The 26,327-nt window shown below is 50.4% G+C and overlaps 1 long non-coding RNA gene across 1 annotated transcript; it reads left to right on the plus strand.

Annotated features, from left to right (window-relative positions):
• Positions 1–3,497: 3,497 nt before the first annotated feature.
• LOC142871904 (uncharacterized) lies at positions 3,498–8,160 on the plus strand. Its single transcript, XR_012920091.1, has 3 exons — positions 3,498–4,255; positions 5,426–5,520; positions 7,878–8,160. It is a non-coding gene; the product is annotated as an uncharacterized LOC142871904 (long non-coding RNA).
• The last annotated feature ends 18,167 nt before the right edge of the window (positions 8,161–26,327 follow it).

A 26,327-nucleotide genomic window follows, 5' to 3' on the forward strand; every position in this document is an offset into this window, starting at 1 on the left:
TTGCTGGCGTTGGCAGGGTTTGGCCTGCTGAGGCTGTGTGCCCACTGTGCATGGTGGAGCGGGCGGAACTTCGCCAGACTCCATCCCTGCCACAGCCCAGAGTCCACGGCCAGACCAGACGATGCTCTCTCCAGGCTCTGACGTCACTCGCCCCCTGACGTACAGGTCCGAGGCAGCTGGGGAATGTGTACGATCCTGCATGCTGGGCCAGAGGCCCAGGGAACTGGGTGGGGTCCCAACCAGACCACATCCTGGTCTCCCCTGAGGCCACCGGTGCCCACCCAGCCGGGCCCAGCCTGAGGGATGTGTGGGAGGAGCGGGAGTAGGCTTGGCTGTGTGGGCTAGGGAATTTCTGGAATGGTATCCCAAACTCTTGCATGGACAGAGACCTGAGCCTCATTGGCACATAGAAGCAAGGTGACCTTATAGCTGTTAACAGGCCCTTTCCTAAGTTTCTATTGGAAAACTTTCCTAGCCTGCATTTAATTTTTTTAAAAGAAATAAAAATGAGAAAGTTTTAACGGACACATTCCTGCTTAGATAGATTTCCAACTACTTTACGCACTGGGCAGCATTTCCCACGCCAGCCCTGTGCACAAACCCCAGCGGTGTTTGGTTGACCAGACTACACTGGGAAGCTCTGCATGGCAGAGTCTACGGCTTGGTCATTTAGGGGTTTCTGGGTCCCTCCTGGCTAGCCGGGAAGCCCCACATCCCTGGTGAAGGAGCAGAGGCCGCGCTGTCAATCAGCCCTGGGTTTCCGCACAGATTCAGCCGTGAAGAGCCAGGGCAGGGAACCTCTCCCGGCCTGTTTCTCTGTCTCTAAATCAGGGACAAGCATACTTAGTTGGGAGGTTGGTGTGCTGAATAATTAAATACCATTGTGTAGGTACAGCCCCCGCAGGCTCCTGGGCACCTGGTACCCTTCCCACTGCTGGTCCCTGGCACGGAAGGGGCTGGGGAGCTGTCTGTAGCCTGGAATTCCCTCAGAAGGATTATTCATGGTTTAATAACTGCCGATCAGGAAGCTGCTCCTACAATGGTCCTTTATCTTTCTCCTGGCCGTTGCTGCCAGCAAGGCCTATTTATAACCCCGGAGGATTCCTCGGTGGTGACTCACCTGCCACACTCTTCTCCCCAGGAGACCTTGTCCACATGCTACCTGCCTCACCTGCCTCACTGCTGGTGCTGTGGCCTGGGCTTGCCTGGTGGCCTGGCTATCATGTCAACCAGCCCAGCCCAGGGTACCTGCAGTTTCCCTGAGCCTAGGTGTGAGAGGACCTGGCTGAGGAGGCAGACAAAGGCCAAAGAGGGTGAGGGGAAACTGAGTCCCGACATGAGGCCCAGGTCTGGCACTGGGTCACCATTTAGACGGACTCATCAGCCCAAGTCACAGAGGGCAGCTCAGGGGAGGGCTGGTGTGAGCTTGAAGTGAAATGACGTCTGAGGTGCCGTCCTGTCCTACAGACCCACCTGCACTGTCCAGCCAGCCAACAGGGCGCCCATCACGGGTCAGGAAGAGGGGTTTGGGGGCAGGTCTACCCCGCCCTCTTGACTCCGGGGTCTCAGTGGCCGTGGTCCCCTCCAGCAATGTGTGAGGGTCCTCGCAGGCTGTGAATAGAGTAGCCCTCAGCAAGGCTACCCCTACACCCAGGGTGCCATGATGGCCACAGAGGGGAGAGCTCTGTGGAAGATTCGTGCAGAGCCAGCCCTCCTTGCTGACAGCTGCTTGGTCAGACTGTGGGGCAGCCGTCTTGGGTGGGAGATTGTGTTTGGGGTCCTCCCCTTCCCTTCTTACTTTCTCACCGCCACTTCCAGCCTTGAGACTTCAGCTCAGGAGCCCTTGACAGTTTTCTTCCTTTCTCCCCAAAAATCCTCTGAGAAAGGCAACAAGAAAAGCCCCTGCCTGGCAAGAAAGATAGCAGGCATTTGGGAAAAATAAACATTTTTAAGCCTTGTTTTTTTTTCTGGGCAGCACTCGGCTTCCCTCCCTGCACAGGACAAAGGGTCTGCTGTCCCGGAGAGAGGGTTCTCTGGCCAGGGAGTGTCCTCTGAGCCCACGTTGGCGCTCCTCCGCGGCCAAGCCCGGCCAGCCGAGTTCCTGCCTGCGGCCACTGCTGGTCAGCTTCTTCCATTTCTCTTTAATAATTAAAAAAAACCAAAGATATCTTTAAGAAATCATGTTTAAACATTAAGGTAAATTTAAATTGATATTATCTCAAGAACTTCAGACATCCCTTCAGAGAGAGGACTTGGGGAGTGTTGCAGAAATGAAATCTAGAAACTAGAAGCGCCCCTTGGAGAGACCCTCCTGGCAGGCCTGTGGGGTTGGGTGGTGGAGACAGCAGGTCTTGTTGCCTTCCACACTGTCTTTGTCTTATCAGAAAAATGTGGAAGAAAGGACACTAATATTTGTAGGCACCTACTCAACATTTTTAAGCGATGAGCCCATCTAAATCTTTCAGTATCCTGCCAGCAGGTGTACCAACGCCAGCCAACAACAACTGACGTGGTTAAGCGCTCACTGCTAGCGAAGTCTGGATTTAAGTGCATGAATTCACTCACTCGGGCCCCGTGGCAGGTACAAAGTAACCCTCACCTTACAGGGAGGAAATGGAGGCGCAGAAACGTTAGGTGACACACCGCGACATGACGCAGCTGGGAGAAGACAGTGTTGCAATTTGGCCCCAGGCCGTCTGGCTCAGTCTAAGCTCTCCACCCCTTCATGTCATCTTTGCAGAGCGGCCAAGCCAGGATTCAAACCCAGATCTTTCTGAGGTCAAAGACCATGTTTTCAATCCTGTCCTGCTGCCTTTCAGGAGTGACAAGCAGCATTGTGTTTCTAATGTTCTCCCAACCTCTGCTGGGGAAGCCACCGGTTCCAGCTCAGAAGGCAGGTTCTGGCTACAAGAAAGACTGGCAGGCAGGAAGGGCGCCAGGGACAGGGCAGGAGCTGGTGGGGAGGGGGCTTCGGTGTCCGTGCTGCCCCTTGGCCCAGGACAGGACCCCTGCCTCTTTCTCTGCTTATTAACCCAGAGGTCCCCGGGAGAATCAAGTGCCCTGGCGCTGAGAAACGGGCCGAGCAAGGCAGGGACAGATCCCCTAAGCTTCCCACGTCACCAGCATGGCAGGCAGGCCACTGGGCTTCTCCATGAAGCCACAGCCAAACAGGTGGCTCCGTCTCCCTTCTTCCCTACCTACCCTCCCTCTACTGCCAGTGTGAGCCCTTGTTGAGGCGTCTGTCTCCGGACCAGCCAGGAGTCGAAGGCCTGGTTCTGTCTTGCACGCTGGCACGGGGCCTGGCAATCAATAAATGTTTGTTGAAAGAATGAATGACGCTTGGAGTGTTTACTGGACAGAGGCCATTAACCTCTGGTTCGAAGTCCATCAATCTGACCTTCTGTCTTCAAGTGGAGACCTCGCCAGGCCTTCTGAGGCAACCCCGTGGCCCTTGGCACTGAATCCACAGCTCCTCGGTGGTCAACGACAGGCCGACCTGGCTGGCGGCCACTGGCTCTGGGAGCAGAGGCCGAGCAGCCGGAGGCTGCTTTCCCATCGCCGCCTCGGCTGCTTCCCTGCTGGGCTTCCGGTGTCTCCTTGGCTGGCGACCTGCTTCCCAGCTCATCTCTCCAGCCATGCGGACTGCAGGATCCGATGTGGCTGCCCACCTAGGACAGGGTTGACTGGCGGGAAGGGCGCCATGATCCCCAGGACAGCAGCCGGCCAGATCTGTCACTCAACAGACCCTTGCCTGTCCACTGTCTGCTACTGGTCTGGGGGCTGCAGGAACAGAAAGTGAGAGGGAGAGTTTAGAAACGGTGGAGCAGTTTGCCGTTGCCGCAACGTCCAGACAGGGGATCCACGCTGGACTTCTTGAACCCTCAGGGCCTAGATAAGTTCAAGATCCTTCACCACGAATGGCAGAACAGGCCTTGGGTTAGAAGAGGTGGCCTCAGAAATGCATTTTCCTTGAAGGTCTCTTCTGTCTCTTCCTCACTGAAGAGGTGCTCGCCTCCCGCCCGTGAAATCCCAGTGTGTACCGAGACCGCTCTGGGTTCCTGTCCAGTCGTGTCCCTGCTAGCCTGAGTGCCTTGGTCTCTCAACTGCTGGTTGCTGTGAGAATTAACCAAAGGCCTGGAAAATGGCAAGCTCAGTGCAAGTGTCTGTTCTTGTCATTCGGGAGCATGCCCACTTCTGTGCCAGGCATTCAGTGGCACAAAAGGATCTGGAGACCCAGGCTTCCTGGTGCCCTTTGGTAAGTAAGACACATATGCACCAAGACCAGGGGTGCAGGACCCAGCAGGGGTGGTCCCCAGGAGGTGCTATGGGAGGACACAGAAGGAGTGTGACCCAGGCTCGGATGGAGCAACCCCTCCAAGGGGCCATGACGGGGAGATGGGCCTTGGCGATGGATCAAATGGGGTGTGTGCGAGACAGAGTTGCGAGTAAATAGAGTTTGTGAAGGAGACTAGAAGGGAACTGGGATCTCTGGTGTTCTAGGCTCATATAAGGGGATCTTGAAAATGCCAGATGGAGCCCAACGATGAGATTATAAATACCAAGACTTGATCCCACAGTCAATGGTGTCAGATGGGGGCGGGGGGCATTTGTGATTTCGGTGACGTGAGGGCAAAAGTGATTTAGGCAAAGCATTATCCAATGGATGAGTGCCCAGCACATAGTAAGTGAACACGTGTGTGAATGAATGAATGAATGAATGAGTTGATGCATTAATCAGAGCCCTTTGGGTCGTGAGTAAAGTAATTCCAACTCACACTGGTTTAAGTCAAAAATAAAGGTGGGGGGATTTATTGGCCCCCATACCTGAAAAGTGTGGAAATAAATGGAGGCCCTGCTGGATCCAAGGACTCACAGAATGTCACCAGCATTCTCCCTCTTTTAGCTAGAGCACTTCATGTTTCTAGTAACTCCAAAGACCTGGAATTTGGTCTTATGGCCTGGCTTGGGTCATGTTCCCAAGGAAATAGGATAGATTGGTTGGCTGGACTTGGGTCACCTGCCCATTGTCAAGTAGCTGGAGATAAAGTCACCCTGAACTTAGAAGGGCAGGTCAAGAGCAGGGGAGAGGTGAGTTCTTCATGGTGAAACGGGGCGCCCTTGTCAGAGAGGGGCAGAGACACCCCGGACAGGCGTGGGTGTCAGCTCTGCAGGGCAGTGGCTGGGCGGCTGGAAGCTGGACCCCCAGAGCTGTGGAAGGCGTGGAGGAGCGTAGAGCCTCATGGCACCTTACTGGGCCACAGGGCTTTCCCATCAACCGCTCTCAGCGAAGGCCAAAGAGCTTGAGCCCAGCCTGACTCAGGCCGTTGGAGGTGAGGCTCCCCGTGTCCTCTTGGCAGCAGGCCTGAGAGGAAGGATTGCAGAAGCCTCAAAAATAAATGTGTGTGTTTTGTTTTGCTTTTGCCAGAGGGAAGAGGGGATGGATTAACAGCTCCACCGTGGTCATGCTCCATCCGAGATGCGTCTTAGACGCCCAACTGGGGTTACCAAGGAGGCAGTGGGGTAAGAACGTGGGGTCCGGGGCAGGGTCTGCAGACATCCCAGTGGCGTCCTCAGAAGGCATTTAAACCATGAGACAGAGTGATCACCTGGGAGAGGGGAGGGACAAGAGCAGAGAGCCCAGGGCCAAGCCTGCATGCCGGATGCTGAGTGTTTGAGGCCCGGATGGGAATGCAGCTGCGGAGCCCGAGTGGCTGAGAGGCCCAGGAAGTCGGGAGGGAGGGAGGGCGTGTAAGTAAGGAGGGCACAGGCAGTGGTGACCAACGCTGACCAGGAGAAGGAAGTGTTCACTGGACTGTTAACAAGGAGACACAAGTAACCCTGCTGCGGGCAGTTTCAGTGGAGTAGGGACCAGAGGCAGGTGGGAAGGACGGGAGAGGTGTGGATTGTGGAGGAGTGGAAACGGAAGCCGAGAGTGTAGACAGCTGTTTGGAGGCCTGCTGTGAAGGCGGGCAGAGCAATGAGACAGGAGAAATGGAGAACCACTGGGGCGTGGTCGTCCAGGAGGGCAGGTGCTGAAGTGTGTCTGCACGCCAAGGGGCACGGCCCAGTGGCCAGGCAGAAGGCCACAGTGAGGCAGACGAAGGGGCAGGGGGTGAGGGGCGGGGAGCAGAGCAGGGCACAGCTCCCAGGGCAGGGGGGAGACAGGAGGATGGCGCCTGCAGGGATGAATTTCCACGGGATGGCGGGAAGTGGAGGGGGTCCCTTCACACCTGATCTAGAGGTGAGGGCATCCCTGAGAGTGGGCTGTGGGTGCAGGAGAGCGTGAGATGGCCTCAGAGAGCAGAAAATCAAGTCCAAGGGAGCGAGTTTGGACGCTGAGTTGAGCGCTCCTGAGTCTTGTTCTAACGGACAGAGGCAAAACCAGCCGTCCCGGGTGGGAGATTTCTCTGGCAGCGACAACACTGTGGAGAAGGCAAATAGTTGTGACCATTCAAGGTTGCGGTTCAGCAGAGGGGGGTACAGCACCTGCAGTGCTGGGCTGGCCAGGGAGTCAGGGTTATGATAATGGGGGAGGGATGTGAATGGAGGGACAGAGAAAGTGCTGAGGTTCGGCGTGGCAGGGCTGGGCGGGCAGCAGATTGCAGTCGGGGTACCCTGAGTGAGTGACCTGGGAGGATGGACGCTGGCAGTGGAGACCTCAGGTGTGGAAAGTTATTGGCAATAGTGAGATGAGACCATTGGAGTGGCTGGGAGGGGGAGGGGAAAGAGGTCACCGGCAGTGGGGAGGTCAGGAACCAATTGGCCATTGAGAGACAGTCATCCACATGGGTGACAGGTAACCAAGTCAGTGAGCTGGCATTCAAGTCCTTCATCAAATGAGGGTTGGTGGACAATGGCAGTGAGCAGAGCAAGCCGGTAGGGTGGGGGGATGGAAGAGAATGGATGGGAGCCATGGGCGTTCCCACCTTCTAACTCACCCCCGACTTTCTCTTACACCAGCTCCTTCCCCTGCCCCAGTGGTGTCCTCAGGGTGGGGGGAGGCCAGCTTCCAGCTAAGGGAAGATTTAGAGAAGAGGCCGAGGAGGAGGAGTTCCAGAGAGGCTGGTGCAGGCTTTGGGGCAGGAAGGGGTGGGAGTCGGGTCAGACGAGGGAAGGAACGAGTGAGCCGTGGCCCCGAGTGATGCCAGGCTGCTTAGCTGGGAAGAGGAAACGCCAGGGGAATCGCGCTGTGTGCATTCCTCCCCACTGTCCATTGTTTACCATGCCGGTGGGGGCGGGGAGGTGGGCGGATGAAATCACGCTGAGGTCGTGGTGGTGTGTGCCGTGGCGTGATGGGCCTCACCGGTGTGCGTTTCAGTTCTTGGTAATCCCGTTTGGAGTCTCACAGACCCTATTTCCTTGAGCCGTTTGTGTCCTTATTTATCTAAGTGACTAATCCTTTCATGGGTAGAGCCAAGCTTTCTGTCTCAGTTACACAGAGATACCAAGACCAATTACTCACGAACGTTCCAGGAGAGATGAGTATCTACGAACTATTGAGACAGTTTCAATATGTCAATAGCATTGTTGAATGCTATTCCTCACAATTATCAGGGTTAGCTTAAATATAGTAAGTGGGTAATTCCAAGCCAGTTATCCCCTTTATTCCAAGCTGTGCTGCCATTCCATGACTGTGTCAGCCAGACACCACGTCCACGTGGCGTGGACATGGCCCATGTGGCAGGGGTGCTCCCAGGAGCTGCTGGGGAAAGGCGGGAGGACCACAGGACAGAGAATTTCACGTGACGCCTCTGGACGTGTTATAGCTTGTTGGTAGAGCAATGTCTATTTAAAGGGAGGTAGCTCCTGAATTTACTTTGTGGATATTTTTGCAATACCCTTCCTGAGGAGCTAATTGGCCCTCATAAACCTTGCAGAAGCTAGACCCTGCCCAAGGGAGGAGAACCACTCACAGCCCAGCATCAAGCCAGCGGACACAGTGCCCCATGAAGAGAACGGGCTGGCGGTCAAAGAACTCCCCATTTCTCAAATCAACACGAACAAAACCATGAGCACAAAACCATGAATATGGAGAAGAACGAGCTGACATTCGGGACTAAGTGGCCTTGCTGACTTTGAATGCTCAAAGGGAAATGAGTTTTTACATGGACAGATGTCCATGGTTTATTACAAAATCAGTAAATGTGCTGTTTGAATGAATCATCACTTCCAACTACTGGTTATTAGTGTCTGAATCTTGATTGCAGATGAAGCACTGAGTCATTACTGTAAAATTCAAAAGTATTTATGAAAACCAAGAATATTTTTTATTTATCCTGCCTAGCTAACTCAAGGTTGGTCATCGTAATAAGACCTGTCCACACAAGTGGCTATCCCTGGCACAGGAAACATGAACAGAAGCCTGGTGTGTTTCCAGCTCTCCCTGCCTCCCTCCCCTTCCCCACCCCTTGACACCTGCCAGTGGGTCCTCCAAGAAGCGTGACAAGAGAGTCATCCCCTTCAAACTCACCACCTTGTCCCAGATTCCCTGAGAGTACCTGGAATTTTGTCTCTAAACCAGTGTTTCTTTTTAAGGTTGGCCTCCTTGGAAGGTTCCTCAATACTCTGGAGATAAGGCCAAAGCATTCTCAAAATGGATCTTTGGAATTGGCTTCCAGGATTAGACATGCAGAATTAGTACAGATAATGCTAAACGAAAGCAAATTTGGGTCCTTTGAGAGTTTGTTTGTTTTGTAAAAATAGAGCCATTGGTAACCAAGCCAAAAGCCAGGTGTGATTTCAACCCATGGTTTCAGAATTGTTTAGGCAGCTTATAGAACTGACCCTAAACACATTTGCAAACAGATAATTCCTTTCATTAATTCATTAATCAGTTACTGGGAGTGTGTGTGGGGGGGAAGCCAAAACATACCATCGCTACCAGAAACTCTTGAGTTCAAATTCTAGGTCTGGCACTTACTAGCTGTGTGACTTTGGGCGAGTCACTTAACCTGTCTGGGTCACATCTGAGACATTTCCCTAAGGGAAAATTATCTGCCTCACAAGGCTGCTGCACTTCCTTTTTGCTGCTTCTGCTCCTCTGAGTTGAGGCTCCTTCGCTGCTGGAACTTTGCCTTCAACAGACTCACTTCCTGTCTCCTCCCTGTATGCCCAGAGCTGTGTTGATAACTGGATCTCTGAAAAAAGAAAAAAAAAATCATAAAGCCCTTGATCTGTGGCTGTTGCCGATTGCTGTGGTGTAAATACTTCCATCAGGGCTGATTTTCAGTTACCGACGGTTTAGCAACAGGCCCCCAAAGTTCTTATCACTGCCCCTTCCCTCTTCTCTTTCCTCTTTTTACTTTCCTGAAAGGATGGTAGATGTTGCCTGATAGATTTTCCATCTATGCCTCTGCTTTTTATATTTAACCAGCTTCCCCAAATGGTTTCCTCCCTTTTGTCAGCTCCTGACCAATGAGTGTGCTGGAATTCAAGCGGTCCAGTCACTGCCTCCCATCTTCCTGAATCCTCCTTGGCCAGCTCACCAGCAGGGGTTTTCAAGGGAGCCAGAGGGCTCTTCTGTTCTTGGGGGGCTGTGCCAATTTGCAGCTGGGTTTCCTCGTTCTGCCAGAGTTGGGTGCGGATCTATTGTCTGCATAACTCTCCCTTGCAGAAGAGCTCAGGGCTTTTTTTTATTTCTCTCCCCGCCATCTAATAGCATTCTACCTCCAGCACAGTCCAGATGACCTGGGGAAATCTAAGAAATGGAGGAACAAACAGGCAGTTCTGCTACTGGCACAGGCCATGTGACAACACGCATGTCAGGAGAGAGAACCATCCACAGATGTGCTCACGGCAAGGTTCCCGACCCGTCAGGTCTTCTCTCCAGGGCCGACATTGTGTGTTAAAAACATCCAGGTATTATGATCTGAAGAGTTGTGAGAAGGACCCTCAGTGCCCGAAGGTCAATGTTAGCATTTCCCGAGCAGCGATTATGTCGCGTATTATTTCATTTCAGCTCCCCCACAGCCCCAGGAGGGTGCAATATAATCCTCGCTTTCCAGGTGAGATTGTATCACATGCCCGGCGTTGGCAACGGTGCAGGATGGTCCTGCGTGTAAATCTTGGTGGGAGTGCACATTACCATAATCCTCTAAAAAAGGCCATTTTGCCTTACATCTCAAATTCTTATAAATAGTCATCACATCCCTTAATTGTGATAGCCAGGGTAAGCTAACTTCTACGACAAACAAGCTCCGAATCCTAGTTACAGAAGGCAGGAGTTGGCGGAGGCTGGGGAGGAAATACTTTCGGCTCTGCAAGCCACGCATTCTGTGTCACAACTCCTTACCTCTGCCACCATCTTGCGAAAGTGGCCACAGACAGTGCGTAAAGGAACGGGCATGGCTGTGCTCCAATCGCATCTTACGTATATGGACACTGGAATTTGAATTTCATGTCATTTTCATGTGTCGCAAAATATCATTCTTTAAATCATCTTTAAAAATGTAAGAACTATTTGAGCTCACATACAAATGGCCATACAAAAACAGGCAGCAGGCTGACCCTGTCTTAAAGCACTGGAAGTTTCTTTTCACTGATGTAATCGTCCAATATGGGGGTTCCTGGCCGGGAGCCCATCCCAGGTGGTCCTTCTCCAGTGGCAACTCGGGGATACAGGATGCTTTCCTCTTGCACTCCGCCCCTCCAGTCCTCTGGGTCTTCTCCATTTAGCAGGCAGATGGAGAAAGGGCGTGGAGGATTGTGTGTTTTGGGGTGGGGGGTTCACAGGCAGCTGGAGGCGGCTCACATCACTTCTCCCACTTTCTATGGCCGGAAGTCAGGCCCACAGCTGCTCCGAACTGCACGAGAGACGGGCAGTGTGTCCAGGGGGAATGGACCAGGGGCTTGCGGACCCCAAAGCTGTGTGTTCACATATCAAATATCACTCGATATTCACACGTTTCCACACTGCAGCATGACTTTAAAGGTACAAGGCTGGACACTAGGCTGGCCTGGAAGGACTTTGCAGCCACAGTAGAGCCTGAGAGTAAATCACATAGGCCTGAGCCCTGGGTGGCCCACGGGTTGGTACTTGGGCCTAGACACTCAAGGTCATCACTACAGCATGTGAGATGATGCAGTGGCTTCTGCAGAATTTTCCATCCCCTTCTGTTGCACCATGGGGACACAGCCAGAGGCCAGGGCCACAAGTGGGCTGGCAGACTCTCCAGTGGCACAGGGCTGGCCCCTTTGAGCTGAGTAAACCCAGAGCTCTCAAAGCTGTGGGTTGAGGGCAGTGGGATTGCGGCTGGGGGGCTGCTAACAGGGGCAGACAGAGCCCCTGTGGACGCAGCCAGGGCTGGGGCTGCCTCACCACACGCAAGCTGTTCTCTGAGCAGCTCTCACCAGGGGATGCCTGGAGAAGGATGGGAGCCAGGAGAGGCAGAGGCAGCCTGGGACTTTGCTTGGTGCTTTCTGTAGGTTGGGGACCTAAAAGAGGCATAAGACATGACGCTCTAAGCCGGGCTAGGCCCATAGGGACCAGAGGTCACAGATTTTTTAAAACAATGTGGGGAACCATACCTGGTTCCATCTGGGGACCGTGGCTCCTCTGCCAGGCCTCCTGGGGACTCTGGGCCTGGGAAGTGGGCAGGAGCAGGGTGGGTTGGGTGCTCACTTCTCGCAGTAAGGTCCACGGCCAGCCCCATCGAATCTCCAGGAGCTTTCCCTGTCCCTCTGGGGCTTTGTGTGCCTGCCGCAGCCTGCCCAGCGTGGTGCACTCAGGGGAGAGTCGCCATGAGTGCTTCCCGGGCCGGCAGTGAGAGGTGCTGCTCTCTCTTTCGGCAAATTCTTCTCCTTGGGTGTCAGTGGTGTCCAGTAATTGACTTTTGAGGTCCTTGTAGGCTTGGTACTAATAAGTGCACAGTCCTTTTTCACAATCAAGTCCCTGGACCGAGGGGTGTCCAGCGACTGATTAAGGCCGACTTCAGTCATTTGGTCCACAGTGTCTTCCCTTTCGCTCTGGGTCCACTGCGGGGCTAAACCAGACCTTAGTTTCCTCATTCATTTATAAAGGGAGAATGACACCTGAGACTTAGGAAAATGGCTTGTGTGCCTGGCAGTGATGCTGGCTTCTGAACTCTGGCCTCAAGAACACTCTGAATTTTCCTCAGCTAAGAGGGAATTTATTACTGCTGAAGAGTATGTGGGAGTCTTATCACAGAATGTCGCCTTTCAAATGCAGAAATGGTATTATCCCAACTGTGATTACTGAACAGCAATGCGGCTTTGCAGAGGAATAGACCTGAGTATTTCTAGATAGAAAACCCTCGTCCTGGGGAGCTGACGGCGGCCTTGAGGTTCCAGGAGAACCACTATTTTTATGGAGCTGAGAGGATCCACACGATTCCTCCTGTGGACCACGATTTACAAGTATGTTCAGAGATAACTCCATTTTCTTCTTATCACATATGTGAAGAGCACTTGAAGCACTCTGTAACTTTGTTTTCTTTAGCTGAATAACAGTTTCAGGAAAAGTTATCTCTTCAAATGTTCTCAGAATTGGTTCAAATTCTATTAAACATTTTAAGGAAGATAGATGCTTTTTCACCTGGATTTTGTGCCCATCCACTTTCCATTAAAGAGATCGTAAGTGCTTGATGAGGTATATGTTATATGGCAAACTTTCTTCATTAGTGCCGGTTGATGTCCTTGCGACACACTATGCATCATCTGCAAAGGATTTCTGACTTCTTCAAAAGGCTGTTCTCTGGATAACACTCCCCATGTGGTAACTGCATAGCTGTAGATATCATGCTTGACACTGGCCATAGTTTTCTGGTAGCATATAGAGTGTCCCTAGCATAGTTTTCTGGTAGCATATGGAGTGATTGTGAGAGGGACATCATGCGCCATTTTGGTAAACCAAAATCTGCAATCTTGACATGAAATTCATTATCCAATAAGATATTCTGAGTCTTCAAGTCATGATGAAGTAAACAGGGGTTCACATGGTGCAGGTAATTTACACCAAGCGCAATTCTGTGCAGGGTGCAAAATCTCAATGGCCAAGCAACCTCGAGATAGTCAGTTTTCCTGTGCAGGGGTTCATTTAATGACCCATTTGGCATGTATTCAGTAACTATTCCCCAAAATTCAGGCTCAGTGCAAATTCCCAAAATTGGAAGAATGTAACTATATCTAACATTGTGCAAAATTTCAGCTTCTCTTAGGACATCATTTCTTTCACCTATATATTCCACAGATCTGTTTAGAGACCAAAATAACCTCTATAAACCACTGACAGGTAAGAGTGCTATACACAGGTTATGATTATTGTACTTTTCCTGTCGAGCAGTGGGGTGTGGATGTGCAGGTGCTTCACGGCCACCTGAACGCGCCAGTCTGTGTGGCTGGCAGATGACACACGAGGTGCAGTGGCTCAGGAAGCACAGGTCTGCAAGCTTGTGGTAGAGGACGGTGGGCTGGGCTCTGCAGATGCCTCCTCGTTCTTGGTTGCAGGGCGGCACAGGTGCACAGGTTGCTGGCTAGTTCCTGGTGTGCCAGCCACACCCAGGCACCAAAATCCGCCCCTGCATAGGCGAGGTCAGCAATGCCCTTCCTGCCCTGGGCCCTTAAGTCACTGAGCCCACCTATTCCCCAGGCAGCCCATGACAGGTGCTGCTTTTCCGGGGCTGCAGACTCGTCAAGAGCCTTGGGTCAAGTTTCGTTTTCATTTTCTAAATGAGGACACTGAGTCCCCCGGGGGCTCTTGGTCAAGGTCACACAGCTGGTGATGTGACCAGGATAACTCAGTCCTCAATCTCTGCAGCCACCATGCCGGAGAGGCTTTCAGGGGCTATGGCCAGTCGCTAAATAGTCCAGGCCAGATTCTCTGTTCTCTAAGGGTGTCATGGGGCCCAGGACCAGGCCTTCCCTGCAAACCATACCCACCCTGGGCCCTGAGGGAAGCCCTCCGTCTCCCTCCAGCCCTGTCTGCTGCAGAGTTCAAAGCTCTTCCCTGCCTTCTGTGCACCTGCCTGGACAACTCCCCCCTCAGAAGGAGGGTGAGGAACTGGGCCCCATCACCCATTGTTTCACAATGGCGATACCAAGTGCTTGACTCGCCGGCCTCTCATCACCCGGCTCCTGGGCTCTCTGCTGCTCCCAGCGCCGGGGAAGACCAGGAGTTCTTCCAGAATTTCCCACCATCCTCAGACACCAGAGACAAGCATATGTGGGTGGGTTTGGGGATTTACAAATTGCATTTACATTTGCTGAGTCTGAAAGAATTTGGATGAGTTACCTTCCTCCTGGGACCTTAGTTTCCTCATTCATTCATAAAGGGAGAATGACACCTGAGACTTAGGAATAATGGCTTGTGTGCCTGGCAGTGATGCTGGCTTCTGACCTCTGGCCTCCAGAACTGGGAGATAATATATTCCTACTGTTTAAGCTGCCAGGCGTGTGGCAACTTGTTATAGCAACCACAGGAAATCAGTCCATCACTGTATAGCCTAGTGCCTGGTACACAGCAGATAGTAAACATTGGCTAGGAGAATAAAGAAATGGCCCTACCCAAGTGTGCCGTCCAGGCCAGCCAGGCATGCACATCGCTAAGCCTCCCGTGCCTGCCACCCAGCCTCTGTGTCCCGGGAAATTCTGTCACACAGGCCTGCAGCCACCTACTGGCTGTGAGACTGTCAACCAGAAGGTTCATGTCTGACCAAGGCCAACACGCTCTCCTCACCATCGCTTCTTAGACAGAGTCGACAGCAGAGGCCACAAACAGGCAGCCTGTGGGCCACATCTGGTCAGCCGATATAATTCTTTTGGCTGGCATAGAGCATTGTTTGTAAGTTAAATTTGATGCCAACATTTTATTAAAAGTTGGGAGATTTCACATAAAATCAAAATTTCCAATTTGTGTTGAAGATTCAAGTGCTCTTTTCCACTCCAGGCTGCATCTCCATGTGGCTCAATGGGTGGGATCCGAGTGGTGGCTGTCCCCTAGACCAGGCCTGGGCTTGGCCCCAACCACCAGGGCACATGTTAGCTGACTCTCCCCCTGAGCCCCGGAGTCTAACTGCACACCTGCCCCACATTCGAGACGGGCAATTCAGGTTTTCTCAGCCTTTCAGAAAGTGCTAGACAATCTCTACCAAAACAGTCCCCTGGCCCACTTGACTGCTGCCCAGAGCCTCCTTTATAGAGATTCTAAAGGGACTCCGTGGGGCATTCTGCCCCTCTCAGCTGCCGACCAGGAGAGTGGCCTTCTAGGCTCAGGGCCACCACCGCCCTGGGAATCACTCAGTCATTCCCTGGGTGAGTCTGCGCTTTCAGTAGGAAAGCAACTTCCAGAACCACCCAGCGTATCCCCCACCCACACCCTCATCTACTTCGCCAAGCGCTTCCTCGCCAACTCAGACGGTGGCTCTGACGGAAACCAAAGCACTATAAGGAAAGGAAAGGAATGAACGCAAAACCACGGAGAACACCCACAAGGAGGACTTTCAGCTCCCTTGGAGAACACACAGGTCTCCAAAATGATGGTCTGAAGCTCGGGTGTGCATAAGAGGCTGCAACTACTTGAAACACGCAGGTCCTAGGACAGACAGCTTCTGTCTGATTCCACCCACCTTAGGGAGAGACCCAGAGAGCTGCGTTTTGTGGCGAACGGCCCTGGCGGTTCTGACCCAGGGCAGGGGCAGTGCTGGGCACGGCCATCTCCTCCTCTCTAGGAGACAGCCACAGCAGCACAGAGGATCAGCCTGCTGCGGAGAGTCAAGGAATGAGGCCCCGAGGAAGTGATCTGTGTCCACAGCTGCTGTCTACTGGGCTGCTTTTGCAAGTCTTCCCCAGGGCTCGAGAAAACTAAATGTAAAACATGTGTCAGGGCCTTGATGAGACTAGTAAACTCCTCAGAGTCCTACGCTGGCTAAGGTCTGCTAATTCTGTGAGCTCTTCTGACCAGGGGTCTCTAGCACAGGAGGATGGATTGAGTGAGCTGGGGAATATACTGAATTAGCAGAAGCTATGTGACTGCAGGCAAGTTGCTTAACCTCTCTGAGCCTCAAATTGTTTTTACTTGTAAACTGGGCAAAATAACTACCTCAAAGAGATATTGCAAGGATGAACAGGGATGAGGAACATGCTTGTCCTGACTGTCATTGGGCAGTCATGTGAGTTGCCACTTCTGTGCCCTCCACCTTAACCTTAAGGTTGGGAAGTTATAATATGCCTGAAACTGGGCTCCACGTTCTTCTCTCCTACACTGCTTGGTGACCGCCAGGGGTTGGAGTGGGGGAAAGTCGGCATCTCCCTCACTGATGGCTCTTTCAGCAGTCAGTAACAGCAACTCGCTCAAACAGGCAAAAAAAGAAAGTCACACAAATGGGGGAGCATTTATTTTAAGGATGTGCAGAGCCTAAGGCAATGTCTGGGCTCAGGAAGGCCTGGACCCAGGAACAGGAAAGTCAGGGAGAACATGGGCAGGACCTTTCCCCCCTCTTTTCCTGGGCCCCCTTCTCTCATCATTGTTTCCACACGGCTCTCTGGGTAGACTGTGGTCCGGCCTGTGGCAGAAGGTTGCTGACCTTGAACTTCCCTGCTGACCTCTCTTCAACTCAAGTGAGCAACAGAGACTTTCAGGCATCTCCAAGTCCCAATCCCAAATTCCCAGGCCCAGCTTGGGGGGGCCTTCGCCCTTGGACCACCAGCCATGAGGAGGGGGCCCCGCTGAGCCCCAGCAAGCTGTGTCGGCCGCCCCTCCCGGCAGGACTGGCTTCAGACGAGCAAGTTTAGCATCCACGCTGCTTTTCCGAGAGTAGATGAGTGTTGCCGGGGGCCTTGGACAAAAAGACAAGCCAGTGAGGACCACATGTGTGGGAACAGCAAGGGCATGATGCAGGAGAAGGGGTCACAGCAGCTTGGGGACAGATTCCGGGACAGAGCCCTGCAGGAAGGAGTGTGTCCGTTGAGGCTTCTTCTCCGTTGTTGCTTAGTCCTTGGCAACATTAGCATTTCTGGACCAACTGATGCTCATACATGGGGCCAAGTGGTACTTGAAGCCAATGCCTTCTTTCCACAAGAACTTGCATGATTTGCTAAGAAGGAAAGCCGATCCATGTTATTTCCATCTATGCAAAACCTCCCCCGCCCCCGCAAGCCCAATGCTACTGGGTCCTATGAGGATCTTGCACTGGTTTCAGACCCCGTGCAGTGCCCGATCCCAGCTCCCGCTGGGAGGAAGCTTGCAGCTCTCCATCCGTCTTGGCTCTCGACTCCGGCTCCTTGGGCGTACTTTCTTCCCAAGGGTGGCTGGCACGGGCACACACTCTAAGAGAGGGAGTGGGCATAAGTTTCCATCGGGCTGCAAACCAGAACCATCTGTTGGTGGCTTCTCTGTTGGCCCATGTGGAGAGAGCGTATACCAATGCAGAGTTGGCACCGCAGAGACATGGGTCCTTGGCTCTGGTTCCTGTTGGTCCCCAAGCCAGTGCATTTCATAGGAGGCAGGAAACTGCCATTGTGAGAGAGTTTAGCTCTGCCAGCCAGAGCTTGGCTAATCCTGGCGACTTGTAGATTTCCCATGGAGAGAACATCCCGTGGAAAGACAAGTGTGGAATCCTTAGAGCCACAGGCATCTGGGTGGCATTTCTCTGCTCTGCTCACAAAAGTTGTGTGGACACCTGCTTGAACCCTTGAAATACCCTGAGAGGAGGTTGTGTGGTCACAGAGCTAACAACGACCATTATGCTGTACAATCTGAGGGAACATTCACACTGTAGTTTAAATGAATGATACCACTTGGAGTTGTGGTGCAGTGCACAACCTGGACAGCTATATGTGATGGGCCAGCAGGTACTAATTAACAGAGCCAGGTGAGATTCAGACTTAGATTCACACTCTAATTCCATTTACTTTCCTTTGCTGTCTCTTGTATAAGGTCAGCTCTTCTAATGTACCTCACTGGATTTAAAAAGATGCCTGATACCCAAACTCCTTAATACTGAGTTTCTTCGTTTGTAAAATAAGGCTAAAACATCTACTCCTTATGATTGTTATGATGAGTAAATGACAAAAAGCAGAAAATATGCCAGGCCCAAAGACCTAGGTCTCAGTGAAGACTTGGTAAATAAAAGCAGATATTACTATTCTGCTGTTGCTGCTGATATTTTAATAGTATACATGGTAACTATCGTTCCGATTACCTTTCTAATACAAATGAATGCACCGCCCTCCATGGCAGTGAGGGTCTAAGCATCCTAGCACCCCATGGGCATAGTGAGGTCCTCCCTCTGTCTTCCTGTTTCTTTCCTAAAGTAGAGGAGACCGGGGTCATACCTGGAGGGATTGCAGAGTTGCTGAAGGAACCAGCTTGGCTGCGGAAGGAGGAGCTCCTGGACTGAGATGACGCGAGCGCTGCTGGCACCCTGTAGCCCCTTCTGCACCGGTGTGTCGTGCAGATGTTGACGGACGTGCTTTGCCTCCTCCATGAAACTGAGCCAGTTGCTGAAGCCCCGCCACCAACCATGCCTAGAGCAGGGCCTGGTACACACAGTGTCACGCAGAGTGAATGAATGATGAAGGGATGAGCGAGGGACTGAATGCAAGGAGGCCCTCCCCACCTTCAGCGCAGCACAGTTTCATTGCTGTATTCCAGCAAACACTTAGGCCGCGTCTGCTCTGCGCCAAGCCACACTGCCACACTGGGGCACTAAGGCAAATCTCACATGCCCTTGACCTTGGCAGCTCACCTCTAAGCAGAGAGAGTCCCGGGCCTGTTCTGCTCCCTTCTTCAAGCCACCAGGCAGACATTTTGCCAGATTCCCAGAGGCAGCCGTGAGTGCAGCCGACTGAGAGGTGACACCCCAGCTGTCCACACATCTCTCCTGGTTTTGCCCACTTTTCTCTCTGTGCCATCTTGCAGAGAGCCCAGCCAAGTCAGCTCCACTACCTCCCTGTGGTGCCCCTGAGCGTGTGCCCAGCACTCCCCTGGACCTGGAGGAGCTAAGGACCCCATCCCTGCCCGGGGTGGTGGGTGGGAAGTGAGGGGTGAGCACACAGAAAAATGCACAAACTGGGACAAATGTGAGAAACAGACAAACATGCACATGGCCACTTACAGCTGTGCTGAGCCACGTCTAGGCAGGCTCAGAGGCTTCTCTTGTCACCTCCCCTCTCTTCAGCACCTTTTGTGTTGTCTTCATGCTTTGAGCCTAAAGTGCTTGCTGTGTGACTCTCAGCTTTGCAGCCTGGCCTGGAGGCCCACCAGAGCCTCTTACAGCCTCTCGCCCTCCCCTCCCTGTATACAGAGAACAAGACGCCTTGCTGCCAGCTGTCCCAGCTTAGGGGGCTGACAGTCTGCTGGGGAACACCCAAAATGCAAAATGTGAAAGTAGCGTAAAGCCAAAGGCCACAAACACAGAGGCCGGGAGCAGCAGCACCTGATGTAGACACAGGCTGAGAACAGGCATTAGGGTGTGGTGGGGACTGTGGAAAATGGAGCAGCCAGGCTCCTCATCGTGGTTCTCAGACTCTAGCATCAGAATCCCCTGGAGGGTCAGGACACAGATTGGTGGGCCCCACTCCAACATTTTCCCACGCAGTAGGTCTGGGTCTGAAAATGTGCATTTTTCTTAATTTAAATTTTTATTTTCAATTGACGTTATTAAATTATTTTTATAGCAATTGCATATACTCATGGGGTACAATATGATATACACACACACACACACAGATTGTGGAATGATATCAAGCTAATTAACATATCCATCACCTTACATACCTAACATTTTTTTGGTAATGAGAACGTTTAAAATCTGTTCATCTGTTCTTGGCCAGGTGCAGTGGCTCACATCTATAATCCCAGCACTTTGGGAGGTCGAGGCAGGAGGATCGCTTGAAGGTAGGAGTTTGAGACTAGCCTGGGCAACAGAGCAAGACCTCAAATCTACAAAAAAATTTTTTTTCATCTATTCTTTTAGCATTTTTGAAATATGCATTATTATTGACTATGCTCATCATGTTGTACAATAGATCTTGAAAACTTATTCTTCTGTCTAGCTGAAACTTTGTACCCTTTGTTCGATATCTCCCCGTCCCCTGCCCCCTAACCCATCCTCTGGTACCCATCATTCTACTCTCTGTAAGTTTGATTCTTTTTTAGATTTCACATTTCTAACTAGTGCCCAGGTGATGCTGACGCTGCTGGTCGGGACCACTGCCCTGCCTGAAGGGGGCGCTGGTTCCTCAGCTCCAGCCTCCAGTTGCCTTGGGCAATACAGCCTAGAGCTGCAAAACTCTCCCTATTTTTCAAGAGAAACCAGAAGTACAGATTTTAATTTAAAATGATCTAACTTAAAATTTGCAACTAAGTTAAAATAAAACTTTATTAAGGACTAACTAAAATATATTCACAGGCTGGATTGGTCTCAGAGCCTTCCATGTCGAGAGCCGCGTGTTTGCACACGTGCACGGGTGGGGACCCCTTTTCTCCCCACGACATTTGTGCCCACTAACTCCTGACTATTGCCACGTGTTCCCTCGGAGCTGGGAGCCTCGTTGGAGCCTTTGTGTTACCCTCGTCCCTTGCTGCTTACGGAACAAAGGAACACTGGTCGGTCTGTTTCAGGAGCCTCTCCCATGAGAGGAGAACAAAAAGGCCACCCATTTTAAGAGGATTATCGCAGACTTCTCAAACCACATATAATTAAACGGTGGAGTGAGCCACTGTGAGGAAGCTTGGGCTGGGCTCAGCAAGGAGCCAGGCATGCTCTGCCAAGTGGGGAACTCAGAGGCCTCTGCGGTGACAAGAAACCTGATAAAGTGACAGGCAGCTCAGCTTTCAGGCTTAGAGGGCAGGCGTTGATGTGAACACAAGTCAAAGTAAAAGCGTCTGTAGGGTTGCAGAGCAGTTTACGCCTTTCGGCAGCGTGTCTGGCATGGGATGGGGGGTGGGGGGTGGGTAGGTCCCAGGAAGGCAGCGGAGGCTGGCACTTCCTCTTCCAGACTTTTCCTTGCCAACGTCTCTGGTCCTGTTGCAGAGCAATAGCAGCAAAACAACTAACAGCTCTAAGCATATCTTGGGCTTTTTGGGTCTTTGAACTTTACTGACTATTGTGTGACGATTTACCTCTAGGGAAGAAAACACACAATATATGGCAATTTTAGGCCACCTCCCTGTCCCCATCATACATGTACGTGGTGCCAGGACATCTTTTCGCCTGAGCTGAATGAACTTGGAGACCTGTCAGATCAGCTGTGCAGAAATCAATCATTAGGCCCATTTTAATACAAAACCACTTTAATTGAAAATTCATCAATTCTGGGTTAATTTTTAGCCTTGCCTCATTTGACCTCCAGGATGCCCTGCTTCCCAGCAGTTTGGAAGGTCACAGTGGTCAAATGTAAAATGTTCCTGGGCCTGGAGACTAAGGTTTCATGTTGATTCATGTCCAGGTGAAGAAATAGAGGGAACCTTCCGATTTCAAACATGTCAATGAGTAAACTACAGTCGGGGGACAGGATGCTCACTCCACTGTTATTCTTTGCCCAGAAGATTAGCTTTTCCCCCGTGAGCACCATCAATAAGGGTGCTGGGAATCAATAACAGATTTCTTCTAGACATTTTCTCACTCTGGTATCAGTAACATAAAGGATTGTCTATGGGGAGCAGGACCACATGTTCTTAAACATGGAGAAGGCGTGTGAATATTGAGATTTTACCAGCAGAAATACAGATCCGCTTGCTGGGAAAGGGTGACGGAGGCTGAGAGGACCAGCACGTGGGCCAGAGCAGCCAGCGTGTCTGGGCATGTCCAGAGTGCCGGTCCTGTCCGTTTAAAGGCAAATTTCTATTCTCAAGGTCCTCCTTTGGGTCGATAATATGCTGCCAGGACTTGATCCACTACAATGAGGTTCAGTCGTACCCTTGACTTTTTGTAACTTCTCGTGTGACAGTATAATACGAAGTGGCATTGACCAGCGTTGTGTTTTGTGCTTTGCTTTTCCTTCAGCACCTTCTCCTCCAAACTGTCCCTTATTTACACTATTTCTTGGCCTCTGTCACTTCAGGAAAGGTACCCAAGATTGCTCAGAGCCAAGACGTCAAGTGATGCCTCTGAGCATCACACCCAAGGCCCTGGCTTACAGGACGATATGAGTGGGTGGGGGCCAGGGCCAGCCCTCTCGCCCTCCAAGCAGGGCAAGTTGCTGTGGGCTATAAGAGCAGGGCAGATGGGGCGGAGGGCGACAAGCTTGGGCCTGGGCACCAGCTGTGAGATGGGAATGAAAAAGCGAAGGGCAGGACAGCTTTGTGGCACTGAGCACAGTGGGAAGCTGGCCCCTGCACAGGGGTGAAGCCTGGAGGGGCACTGTGCCTTGAAGGGGGGAGGAAGCCTGGCTTCAGAGCCCCCGCCCCACCACCCTGGGGCTGCCAGGGCCGCGGATGGCATCTGCCATCACTTTCATGTCCTGCCCTGTTCACTGTCCCACGCTTAGCACGTCATCAGGCAGCTACGGGGCCTGATAACTATTTGTTGATGAGAAGTGCTGGGTGAGTGAAAACGTGTGTGTCCCATGTGCCTGGCCCCAGAGTCAGCCTCTGGGCGGAGCGGGGAGGTGGAAGCAAGGGGCACCTGACACTTTCTCCAGAAGGAGCTCCTCTTTGTTGCCTTGTAGGCTCAATGGAGGGACAACGAAGGTGAAAGTCTTTGCTCACAATTGACCATGGGGTAAGCTACCTTCTGTCTGGTGCAGACACCCTTAAGCAGCATTTTGCAAACCCTTTGGACCTCACTGCAGTTTGACTGGCCTCCCACCTGTGGGTTCAGCCCTGCAGAGTCTGAGGTGGAGGGTGGGTGGCATGCAGGGCAGATCGTACCTGGGGCCTCCTTTCCCCACACCAAGGAGCAAGGCCCAGTGCCAGGCCTTCCAGCATGGCTCCCGGGAATGCATCCTGTCGCCTGACTGAGTGCAGCCCGGTGTCCTCATGAAAGTCCCAGGGCACAGATGCCATGACTTGGGCAGGGGGCGTCAGGGTGGAAGCCAAAGATGAAGTTCTTCTCTCCAGACTGGCTAGTGCCAGGTCCCTCCCCCAGGATCCCTCCCCCCCTGGACCAAGAAGCAAGAGCTCAACTTTTCCAGCCATTTCCCTGGAAATTTTCACTCCTCCCAGGCAGAGTCCTCTGTGAGAAAAAATCGCGAAACCCACCAGCCACAGCTTTCACAAGCTCTGGGTCTATTCCCACAGCAACTGGAGGAGAGGGGGACAGTGTCACAGCTAGAGGCACAAAAGGGTGGTGGGAGAGTCGGGGACTTGAAGGCAAAGGCCCTGGTTCCTTCTCTCACCAGCTGTGAGCTTGGGCAGGTTCTAGAATCAGGCTGGTTCTCACCCACCTCCTCTGTGAAGTGGGAGCTCGGTGCCAGGCACTGGCAACTGCTAGTCGCATGTTTAATTTTGTAGGAAACTTCCCAGTGGTTCTCCAGGGTAATTGTACCATGTTGCATTCCCACCAGCAACTTGTGGGTGATTGAATTTCTCCAAATCCTCACTAGCTTTGGTGTCACTAATTTGTATTTCAGTCTTTCCAATAGGGATGCAGCAATACCTTATTGCATTTTTAATTTGCATTTCCCTAATGGCTAATCATGTCAACTATTTTCCATGTGCTATTTGCCATCATCAGTGCATCCTCTTTAGTGAAACGTCTGTTTATGTCTTTGGACCAGTTTCTAAGGATTGCTTGCTTTTTTACTGTTTAGTTATGAGGGTTTTTACAACGTCCTCTAGAGACTACCCTTTATGAGATACGTGGTTTGCAAATATTTTCTCCCACTCTATATAGTTCCCTTTCATCCTCCTAACAGGATCTTTCACAGAGCAAAAGTGTTTAATTTTGATGAAATCCAATTTGTCAGTTTTTCCTTTTATGAATCATGTTTTTGGGGTCAAGTCCAAAAACTTTTTGCCTAGTCCTAGCCCTAAATACTTTATCCTATGTCCTTTTCTCCTAGAATTTTTATAATTTACGTTTCACATTTGAGCCCATGACCTGCTTTGAGTTAATTTTTGCATAAGGTAGCGCAAGGTTCTTTCTTCCTGGACTGTGGGTGCTCAACTGCTCTAGTACCAGTGGTTGCAACGGCTATCTTTACTCCGCTGAATTGCTTTCCTGCTTTGTCAAAAATCAGCTGGGCATAGCTGTGTGGGTCTATTTCCGGGTTCTCTGTTCCGTTCCATTGATCGATATCTGTCTCTCTGCCAAGGCCACACAGTCTTGATAACTGTAACTCTATAATAGTAAGTCTTGAAATTCAGTAGACTGATTTCTCCCACTTCATTCTTCTTTTTTGAAACTTTGTTTTAGTTATTCCAGGGCCTTTGCTTTTCCATATAAATTTGAGAATTTACATGAAAATTCTTGGAATTTTAACAGACATTGCATTAACCCTGTATAACAATTTAGGGAGAATTGGCATCTTTATTATCTTGAGACTTCCAATCCATAGACATGGTATGCCTCTCCATTTATTTTGAGCTTCTTTAATTTCTTTCATCAGTGTTGTAAGTTTTCAGCATACAGTTCATATATGATTTTTCAGGTTTACATCTAAATATTTTACTTTCCTTTGAATAATTGTAACATTTGAAATTTCAATCTCCAAGTGTCCATTGCTGCTATATAGAAATACAGTTGACTTTTGTATTTTTTTTAAGAGGCAGGCTCTTGCTCTGTCACTCAGGCTGAAGTGTGGTGGTGCAAAATCATAGCTCACTGCAGCCTCAAACTCCTGGGCTCAAGCAATCCTCCTGCCTCAACCTCCTGAGTAACTGGGACTACAGGCACATGCCACCATCCCCAGCTAATATATATTTTTTTTATTTTGTAGAGACAAGTTCTCACTAAATTGCCCGGGCTGGTCTTGAGCCCCTGGGCTCAGGTGATCCTTGTGCCTTGGTCTCCCAAAGTGTTGGGATAACAGATGTGAGCCACCACGCCCAGCCTGATTTTTATAAGTTTATCTTGTATCTTTCAATCTTGTGAACTTACTTACGAATTCCAGGAATATTTGGCATATTTCTTGGGATCTTCTGTGTGGACAATCATGTCATTTGCAAATAGGGAGAGTTTTCTTTCTTTCTTTTATTCCTTTCCTTGCCTAATGCATTAGCTAGAACTTCCAGTTTATGTTGAGTAAGACTGGTGAGAGCAGACATCCCAGCCTTGCTCCTAATCTTAGGGGGAAAACATTCAGTGTTTCACAATTGAGTATAATGTTTACTGTAGGTTTTGTAGGTCCTCTTCATCAAGTTGACTGACTTCTCTGATATTTCTATTGTTCTGAGAATTTTTAACATGAATAGGTTTTGAGTTTTGTCAAATGCTTTTTCTGTATCGATTGATAGGAACATGTAGCTTTCCTTCTTTAGGCTGTTAATATGGCAGATTACATTGATTAGTTTTCTAATATTGGACCAGCCTTGAATACCTGGAATAAACTCCAAATGGCATTTATCTGGGTGTGGTATCAGGATAATACTAAGTTCATAAAATGCATTGTTCTAATCTCTTCAAATTTGGGGGAGAGATTTTGTATAATGGGTGTTAATTTTTCTTTAAGAGTTTGGTAGTATTCTCCAGTGAAACCACCTGTGTCCAGAGACTTTTCTTTGGGGGCAGGGGGAGACTTTTAAATTATAAATTAAATTTTCTTAACAGTTATAGGACTATTTAAATAATGTATTTCATATTGGGTGAGTTGTGCTAATTTATATTTTTTAAGAAAGTGGTCAATATTATCTAAGTTTTCAAATTGATGCATGTTGAATTCTTCTTAGTATTCCCTTAATATATATATATATATATATATATATATATATATGTTGTCTGCAGGGTCTATAGTGATATTCCCAGTTATATTCCCAATATCAATAATTTGCATCCAGCCCCCCTTTCAATCTCCCTAGAGATTTGTCAACTTTGTTGATCTTTTCAATGAACCAGCTCTTTGTTTTGTTGATATTTCTCTATGTTTCTTTTGTTTTCAACTGCATTAATTTCTGCTTTTATCTTTATTATTGCCTGCTTGCTATGAATTTATTTTGCTCTTCTTTCTCTAGATTCCTAAGGTAAGAAATTGGATTAATGATTTGGAACTTTTCCTCTTTCCTAATACATGCATCTAGTGTTATATACTTCCCTCTCAGCTTGTGTTAGCTGTGTCCCTAAAATTCAGATATGTTGTATTTTAATTTTTGTTCATTTCAATATATTTTTTAAACTTTTTCTTCATACTTTATGGCCCATTGGTTATTTAGATATGTGTTTCTTAGCTTCCAAGTGTCTGGAGATTCTCTTGTTATTTTTCTGTTTTCTATT

This window comes from Microcebus murinus, chromosome 7 (assembly GCF_040939455.1).
Source record: "Microcebus murinus isolate Inina chromosome 7, M.murinus_Inina_mat1.0, whole genome shotgun sequence".
In the NCBI taxonomy this organism is placed as follows: Eukaryota; Metazoa; Chordata; class Mammalia; order Primates; family Cheirogaleidae; genus Microcebus; species Microcebus murinus.